This window comes from Ranitomeya imitator, chromosome 10 (genome assembly GCF_032444005.1).
Source record: "Ranitomeya imitator isolate aRanImi1 chromosome 10, aRanImi1.pri, whole genome shotgun sequence".
In the NCBI taxonomy this organism is placed as follows: domain Eukaryota; kingdom Metazoa; phylum Chordata; class Amphibia; order Anura; family Dendrobatidae; genus Ranitomeya; species Ranitomeya imitator.
The window spans coordinates 24209606-24220931 of record NC_091291.1 but is presented as its reverse complement, the minus strand read 5'-3'; positions in this window follow the sequence as shown (position 1 = coordinate 24220931).

Here is an 11326-nt window from a genome sequence, read left to right as displayed (position 1 = left end):
AAACCAAAGGAAATGGAAAACTGGGTTGCTAAGAAACGAAAGTTAAATTCTGCACTCCCCACCCTTTCCCAACCCTTGTTTGGACTCGTAAGGTCTTTGTTCAACCGTGTAAACTATGTAATGTAACTATGTGATATGTAAACTATGTAATATGCAAACTATATAATCCTCCTTTCTGTCTGTCACCCCTGGTGATAACGCAAATGTGTCTTCAAAGTAAAAGCTTATATAAACCCCGAACAAAAATCAGACTGGAATAGCTTGGGCGCATCAGAGACAATCATTCTTCAGGCTCACCATGCAACTATATACAACACACAGGAGAGCTGACAGATCCTATATATAAAACACCACACAGGAGAGGGGACAGATCCTCTATATACTACACCACACAGGAGAGCTGACAGATCCTCTATATACTACACCACACAGGAGAGGTGACAGATCCTCTATATACTACACCACACAGGAGAGCTGACAGATCCTCTATATACTATACCACACAGGAGAGCTGACAGATCCTCTATATACTACACCACACAGGAGAGCTGACAGATCCTCTATATACTACACCACACAGGAGAGCTGACAGATCCTCTATACACTACACCACACAGGAGAGCTGACAGATCCTCTATATACTACACCACACAGGAGAGCTGACAGATCCTCTATATACTACACCACACAGGAGAGCTGACAGATCCACTATATACTACACCACACAGGAGAGCTGACAGATCCTCTATATACTACACCACACAGGAGAGCTGACAGATCCTCTATATACACCACACAGGAGAGCTGACAGATCCTCTATATACTACACCACACAGGAGAGCTGACAGATTCTCTATATACTACACCACACAGGAGAGCTGACAGATCCTCTATATACTACACCACACAGGAGAGCTGAGAGATCCTCCATATACTGCACCACACAGGAGAGCTGACAGATCCTCTATACACTACACCACACAGGAGAGCTGACAGATCCTCTATATACTACACCACACAGGAGAGCTGACAGATCCTCTATATACTACACAACACAGGAGAGCTGACAGATCCTCTATGTACTACACCACACAGGAGAGCTGACAGATCCTCTATATACTACACCACACAGGAGAGCTGACAGATCCTCTATATACTACACAACACAGGAGAGCTGACAGATCCTCTATGTACTACACCACACAGGAGAGCTGACAGATCCTCTATACACTACACCACACAGGAGAGCTGACAGATCCTCTATATACTACACCACACAGGAGAGCTGACAGATCCTCTATATACTACACCACACAGGAGAGCTTACAGATCCTCTATACACTACACCACACAGGAGAGCTGACAGATCCTCTATACACTACACCACACAGGAGAGCTGACAGATCCTCTATACACTACACCAAACAGGAGAGCTGACAGATCCTCTATATACTACACCACACAGGAGAGCTGACAGATCCTCTATATACTACACCACACAGGAGAGCTTACAGATCCTCTATATACTACACCACACAGGAGAGGGGACAGATCCTCTATATACTACACCACACAGGAGAGCTGACAGATCATCTATATACTACACCACACAGGAGAGCTGACAGATCCTCTATATACTACACCACACAGGAGAGCTGACAGATCCTCTATATACTACACCACACAGGAGAACTGACAGATCCTCTATATACTACACCACACCGGAGAGCTGACAGATCCTCTATATACTACACCACACGGGAGAACTGACAGATCCTCTATATACTACATCACACGGGAGAGCTGACAGATCCTCTATATACTACACCACACAGGAGAGCTGACAGATCCTCTATATACAACACCACACAGGAGAGCTGACAGATCCACTATATACTACACCACACGGGAGAGCTGACAGATCCTCTATATAATACCCCACACAGGAGAGCTGACAGATCCTCTATATACTACACCACGCAGGAGAGCTGACAGATCCACTATATACTACACCACACAGGAGAGCAGACAGATCCTCTATATACTACACCACACAGGAGAGCTGACAGATCCTCTATATACTACACCACACAGGAGAGCTGACAGATCCTCTATATACTACACCACACAGGAGAGCTGACAGATCCACTATATACTACACCACACAGGAGAGCCGACAGATCCTCTATATACTACACCACACAGGAGAGCTGACAGATCCTCTATATACTACACCACACAGGAGAGCTGACAGATCCTCTATATACTACACTACACAGGAGAGCTGACAGATCCTCTATATACTACACCACACAGGAGAGCTGACAGATCCACTATATACTACACCACACAGGAGAGCTGACAGATCCACTATATACTACACCACACAGGAGAGCTGACAGATCCTCTATATACTACACCACACAGGAGAGCTGACAGATCCACTATATACTACACCACACAGGAGAGCAGACAGATCCTCTATATACTACACCACACAGGAGAGCTGACAGATCCACTATATACTACACCACACAGGAGAGCAGACAGATCCTCTATATACTACACCACACAGGAGAGCTGACAGATCCTCTATATACTACACCACACAGGAGAGCTGACAGATCCACTATATACTACACCACACAGGAGAGCAGACAGATCCTCTATATACTACACCACACAGGAGAGCTGACAGATCCTCTATACACTACACCACACAGGAGAGCTGACAGATCCTCTATATACTACACCACACAGGAGAGCTGACAGATCCACTATATACTACACCACACAGGAGAGCAGACAGATCCTCTATATACTACATCACACGGGAGAGCTGACAGATCCTCTATACACTACACCACACAGGAGAGCTGACAGATCCTCTATATACTACACCACACAGGAGAGCTGACAGATCCTCTATATACTACACCACACATGAGAGCTGACAGAACCTCTATATACTACACCACACAGGAGAGCTGACAGATCCTCTATATACTACACCACACAGGAGAGCTGACAGATCCACTATATACTACACCACACAGGAGAGCTGACAGATCCTCTATATACTACACCACACAGGAGAGCTGACAGATCCTCTATATACTACACCACACAGGAGAGCTGACAGATCCTCTATATAGTACACCACACAGGAGAGCTGACAGATCCTCTATATACTACACCACACAGGAGAGCTGTCAGATCCTCTATATACTACACCACACAGGAGAGCTGACAGATCCTCTATATACTACACCACACAGGAGAGCTGACAGATCCTCTATATACTACACCACACAGGAGAGCTGACAGATCCACTATATACTACACCACACAGGAGAGCAGACAGATCCTCTATATACTACACCACACAGGAGAGCTGACAGATCCTCTATATACTACACCACACAGGAGAGCTGACAGATCCTCTATATACTACACCACACAGGAGAGCTGACAGATCCTCTATATACTACACCACACAGGAGAGCTGACAGATCCTCTATATACTACACCACACAGGAGAGCTGACAGATCCACTATATACTACAACACACAGGAGAGCTGACAGATCCTCTATATACTACACCACACCGGAGAGCTGACAGATCCTCTATATACTACACCACACAGGAGAGCTGACAGATCCTCTATATACTACACCACACAGGAGAGCTGACAGATCCTCTATATACTACACCACACATGAGAGCTGACAGATCTTCTATATACTACACCACACATGAGAGCTGACAGAACCTCTATATACTACACCACACAGGAGAGCTGACAGATCCTCTATATACTACACCACACATGAGAGCTGACAGAACCTCTATATACTACACCACACAGGAGAGCTGACAGATCCTCTATATACTACACCACACATGAGAGCTGACAGAACCTCTATATACTACACCACACAGGAGAGCTGACAGAACCTCTATATACTACACCACACATGAGAGCTGACAGAACCTCTATATACTACACCACACAGGAGAGCTGACAGATCCTCTATATACTACACCACACAGGAGAGGGGACAGATCCTCTATATAATACACCACACAGGAGAGCTGACAGATCCTCTATATACTACACCACACAGGAGAGCTGTCAGATCCTCTATATACTACACCACACAGGAGAGCTGTCAGATCCTCTATATACTACACCACACAGGAGAGCTGTCAGATCCTCTATATACTACACCACACAGGAGAGCTGACAGATCCTCTATATAATACACCACACAGGAGAGCTGTCAGATCCTCTATATACTACACCACACAGGAGAGCTGACAGATCCTCTATATACTACAACACACAGGAGAGCTGACAGATCCTCTATATACTACACCACACAGGAGAGCTGACAGATCCTCTATATACTACAACACACAGGAGAGCTGACAGATCCTCTATATAATACACCACACAGGAGAGCCGACAGATCCTCTATACACTGCACCACACAGGAGAGCTGACAGATCCTCTATATACTACACGACACAGGAGAGCTGACAGATCCTCTATATACTACACCACACAGGAGAGCTGACAGATCCTCTATATACTACACCACACAGGAGAGCTGACAGATCCTCTATATACTACACCACACAGGAGAGCTGACAGATCTTCTATATACTACACCACACAGGAGAGCAGACAGATCCTCTATATACTACACCACACACGAGAGCTGTCAAATCCTCAATATACTACACCACACAGGAGAGCTGACAGATCCTCTATATACTACACCACACAGGAGAGCTGACAGATCCACTATATACTACACCACACACGAGAGCTGACAGATCCTCTATATACTACACCACAAAGGAGAGCAGACAGATCCTCTATATACTACACCACACAGGAGAGCTGACAGATCCTCTATATACTACACCACACAGGAAAGCTGAAAGATCCTCTATATACTACACCACACAGGAGAGCTGACAGATCCTCTATATACTACACCACACAGGAGAGCTGACAGATCCTCTATATACTACACCACACAGGAGAGCTGACAGATCCTCTATATACCACACCACACAGGAGAGCTGACATCCTCTATATACTACACCACACAGGAGAGCTGACAGATCCACTATATACTACACCACACAGGAGAGCTGACAGATCCTCTATATACTACACCACAAAGGAGAGCTGACAGATCCTCTATAAACTACATCACACAGGAGAGCTGACAGATCCTCTATATACTACACCACACAGGAGAGCTGACAGATCCTCTATATACTACACCACACAGGAGAGCTGACAGATCCTCTATATACTACACCACACAGGAGAGCTGACAGATCCTCTATAAACTACATCACACAGGAGAGCTGACAGATCCTTTATATACTACACCACACAGGAGAGCTGACTGATCCTCTATATACTTCACCACACAGGAGCTGACAGATCCTCTATATACTACACCACACAGGAGTGCTGACAGATCCTCTGTATACTACACCACACAGGAGAGCTGACAGATCCTCTATATACTACACCACACAGGAGAGCTGACAGATCCTCCATATACTACACCACACAGGAGAGCTGACAGATCCTCTATATACTACACCACACAGGAGAGCTGACAGATCCTCTATATACCACACCACACAGGAGAGCAGACAGATCCTCTATATACTACACCACACAGGAGAGCTGACAGATCCTCTATATACTACACCACACAGGAGAGCTGACAGATCCTCTATATACTACACCACACAGGAGCGCAGACAGATCCTCTATATACTACACCACACAGGAGAGCTGACAGATCCTCGATATACTACACCACACGGGAGAGCTGACAGATCCTCTATATACTACACCACACAGGAGAGCTGACAGATTCTCTATATACTACACCACACGGGAGAGCTGACAGATCCTCTATATACTACACCACACATGAGAACTGACAGATCCTCTATATACTACATCACACAGGAGAGCAGACAGATCCTCTATATACTACACCACACAGGAGAGCTGACAGATCCTCTATATACCACACCACACAGGAGAGCTGGCATATCCTCTATATACTACACCACACAGGAGAGCTGACAGATCCTCTATATACTACACCACACAGGAGATCTGACAGATCCAATATATATACTACATCACACCGGAGAGCTGACAGATCCACTATAGTCTACACCACACAGGAGAGCTGACAGATCCTCTATATACTACACCACACAGGAGAACTGACAGATCCTCTATATACTACATCACACAGGAGAGCAGACAGATCCTCTATATACCACACCATAAAGGAGAGCAGACAGATCCTCTATATACTACACCACACAGGAGAGCTGACAGATCCTCTATATACCACACCACACAGGAGAGCTGACAGATCCTCTATATACTACACCACACAGGAGATCTGACAGATCCTCTATATACTACACCACACAGGAGATCTGACAGATCCTCTATATACTACATCACACCGGAGAGCTGACAGATCCACTATAGTCTACACCACACAGGAGAGCTGACAGATCCTCTATATACAACACCACACAGGAGAGCTGACAAATCCTCTATATACTACACCACATCGGAGAGCCGACAGATCCTCTATATACTACACCACACAGGAGAGCTGACAGATCCTCTATATACTACACCACAAAGCAGAGCTGACAGATCCTCTATATACTACACCACACAGGAGAGCAGACAGATCCTCTATATACTACACCACACACGAGAGCTGTCAAATCCTCAATATACTACACCACACAGGAGAGCTGACAGATCCTCTATATACTACACCACACAGGAGAGCTGACAGATCCACTATATACTACACCACACACGAGAGCTGACAGATCCTCTATATACTACACCACAAAGGAGAGCAGACAGATCCTCTATATACTACACCACACAGGAGAGCTGACAGATCCTCTATATACTACACCACACAGGAAAGCTGAAAGATCCTCTATATACTACACCACACAGGAGAGCTGACAGATCCTCTATATACTACACCACACAGGAGAGCTGACAGATCCTCTATATACTACACCACACAGGAGAGCTGACAGATCCTCTATATACTACACCACACAGGAGAGCTGACAGATCCTCTATATACTACACCACACAGGAGAGCTGACAGATCCTCTATATACCACACCACACAGGAGAGATGACAGATCCTCTATATACTACACCACACAGGAGAGCCGACAGATCCTCTATATACTACACCACACAGGAGAGATGACAGATCCTCTATATACTACACCACACAGGAGAGCTGACAGATCCTCTATATACTACACCACACAGGAGAGCTGACAGATCCTCTATATACTACACCACACAGGAGAGCTGACAGATCCTCTATATACTACACCACACAGGAGAGCTGACAGATCCTCTATATACTACACCACACAGGAGAGCAGACAGATCCTCTATATACTACACCACACAGGAGAGCTGACAGATCCTCTATATACTACACCACACAGGAGAGCTGAAAGATCCTCTATATACTACACCACACAGGAGAGCTGACAGATCCTCTATATACTACACCACACAGGAGAGCTGACAGATCCTCTATATACTACACCACACAGGAGAGCTGACAGATCCTCTATATACTACACCACACAGGAGAGCTGACAGATCCTCTATATACTACACCACACAGGAGAGCTGACAGATCCTCTATATACCACACCACACAGGACAGCAGACAGATCCTCTATATACTACACCACACAGGAGAGCTGACAGATCCTCTATATACCACACCACACAGGAGAGCTGACATCCTCTATATACTACACCACACAGGAGAGCTGACAGATCCACTATATACTACACCACACAGGAGAGCTGACAGATCCTCTATATACTACACCACACAGGAGAGCTGACAGATCCTCTATATACTACACCACACAGGAGAGCTGACAGATCCTCTATATACTACACCACACAGGAGAGCTGACAGATCCTCTATAAACTACATCACACAGGAGAGCTGACAGATCCTTTATATACTACACCACACAGGAGAGCTGACTGATCCTCTATATACTTCACCACACAGGAGCTGACAGATCCTCTATATACTACACCACACAGGAGTGCTGACAGATCCTCTGTATACTACACCACACAGGAGAGCTGACAGATCCTCTATATACTACACCACACAGGAGAGCTGACAGATCCTCCATATACTACACCACACAGGAGAGCTGACAGATCCTCTATATACTACACCACACAGGAGAGCTGACAGATCCTCTATATACCACACCACACAGGAGAGCAGACAGATCCTCTATATACTACACCACACAGGAGAGCTGACAGATCCTCTATATACTACACCACACAGGAGAGCTGACAGATCCTCTATATACTACACCACACAGGAGCGCAGACAGATCCTCTATATACTACACCACACAGGAGAGCTGACAGATCCTCTATATACTACACCACACGGGAGAGCTGACAGATCCTCTATATACTACACCACACAGGAGAGCTGACAGATCCTCTATATACCACACCACACAGGAGAGCTGACATATCCTCTATATACTACACCACACAGGAGAGCTGACAGATCCTCTATATATTACACCACACAGGAGATCTGACAGATCCAATATATATACTACATCACACCGGAGAGCTGACAGATCCACTATAGTCTACACCACACAGGAGAGCTGACAGATCCTCTATATACTACACCACACAGGAGAACTGACAGATCCTCTATATACTACATCACACAGGAGAGCAGACAGATCCTCTATATACCACACCATAAAGGAGAGCAGACAGATCCTCTATATACTACACCACACAGGAGAGCTGACAGATCCTCTATATACCACACCACACAGGAGAGCTGACAGATCCTCTATATACTACACCACACAGGAGATCTGACAGATCCTCTATATACTACACCACACAGGAGATCTGACAGATCCTCTATATACTACATCACACCGGAGAGCTGACAGATCCACTATAGTCTACACCACACAGGAGAGCTGACAGGTCCTCTATATACTACACCACACAGGAGAGCTGACAAATCCTCTATATACTACACCACATCGGAGAGCTGACAAATCCTCTATATACTACACCACACAGGAGAGCTGACAGATCCTCTATATACTACACCACAAAGCAGAGCTGACAGATCCTCTATATACTACACCACACGGGAGAGCTGACAGATCCTCTATATAATACACCACACAGGAGAGCTGACAGATCCTCTATATAATACACCACACAGGAGAGCTGACAGATCCTCTATATACTACACCACACACGAGAGCTGACAGATCCTCTATATACTACACCACACAGGAGAGCTGACAGATCCTCTATATACTACACCACACAGGAGAGCTGACAGATCCTCTATATATTACACCACACAGGAGAGCTGACAGATCCTCTATATACTACACCACACAGGAGAGCTGACAGATCCTCTATATACCACACCACACAGGACAGCTGACAGATCCTCTATATACTACACCACACAGGAGAGCTGACAGATCCTCTATATACTACACCACACAGGAGAGCTGACAGATCCTCTATATACTACACCACACAGGAGAGCTGACAGATCCTCTATATACTACACCACACAGGAGAGCTGACAGATCCTCTATATACTACACCACACGGGAGAGCTGACAGATTCCCTATATACTACACCGCACAGGAGAGCTGACAGATCCTCTATATACTACACCATACAGGAGAGCTGACAGATCCTCTATATACTACACCTCACAGGAGAGCCGACAGATCCTCTATATACTACACCACACAGGAGAGCTGACAGATCCTCTATATACTACACCGCACAGGAGAGCTGACAGATCCTCTATATAATAAACCACACAGGAGAGCTGACAGATCCTCTATATTCTACACCACACAGGAGAGCTGACAGATCCTCTATATTCTACACCACACAGGAGAGCTGACAGATCCTCTATATAAAAAACCACACAGGAGAGCTGACAGATCCTCTATATACTACACCACACAGGAGAGCTAACAGATCCTCTATATACTACACCACACAGGAGAACTGACTGATCCTCTATATACTACACCTCACAGGAGAGCTGACAGATCCTCTATATACTACACCACACAGGAGTGCTGACAGATCCTCTATATACTACACCACACAGGAGACCTGACAGATCCTCTATATACTACACTACACAGGAGAGCTGACAGATCCTGTATATTCTACACCACACAGGAGAGCTGACAGATCTTCTATATTCTACAACACACAGGAGAGCTCACAGATCCTCTATATACTACACCACACAGGAGAGCTGACAGATCCTCTATATACTTCACCACACAGGAGAGCTGACAGATCTTCTATATACTACAACACACAGGAGAGCTGACAGATCCTCTATATACTGCACCACACAGGAGAGCTGACAGATCCTCTATATACTACACCACACAGGAGAGCTGACAGATCCTCTATATACTACACCACACAGGAGAGCTGACAGATCCTCTATATACTACACCACACAGGAGAGCTGACAGATCCTCTATATAACACATCATACAGGAGAGCTGACAGATCTTCTATATACTACACAGGAGAGCTGACAGATCCTCTATATACTACACCACACAGGAGAGCTGACAGATCCTCTATATAACACACCACACAGGAGAGCTGACAGATCGTCTATATACTACACCACACAGGAGAGCTGACAGATCCTCTATATAATACACCACACAGGAGAGCTGACAGATCTTCTATATACTACACCACACAGGAGAGCTGACAGATCTTCTATATACTACACTACACAGGAGAGCTGACAGATCCTCTATATACTAGACCACACAGGAGAGCTGACAGATCCTCTATACACTACACCTCACAGAAGAGCTGACAGATCCTCTATATACTACACCACACAGGAGAGCTGACAGATCCTCTATAAACTACACCACACAGGAGAACTGACTGATCCTCTATATACTACACCACACAGGAGAGCTGACAGATCTTCTACATACTACACCACACAGGAGAGCTGACAGATCCTCTATATACTACACTAAACAGGAGAGCTGACAGATCCTCTATAAACTACACCACACAGGAAAGCTGACAGATCCTCTATATACTACACCACACGGGAGAGCTGACAGATCCTCTATATACTAC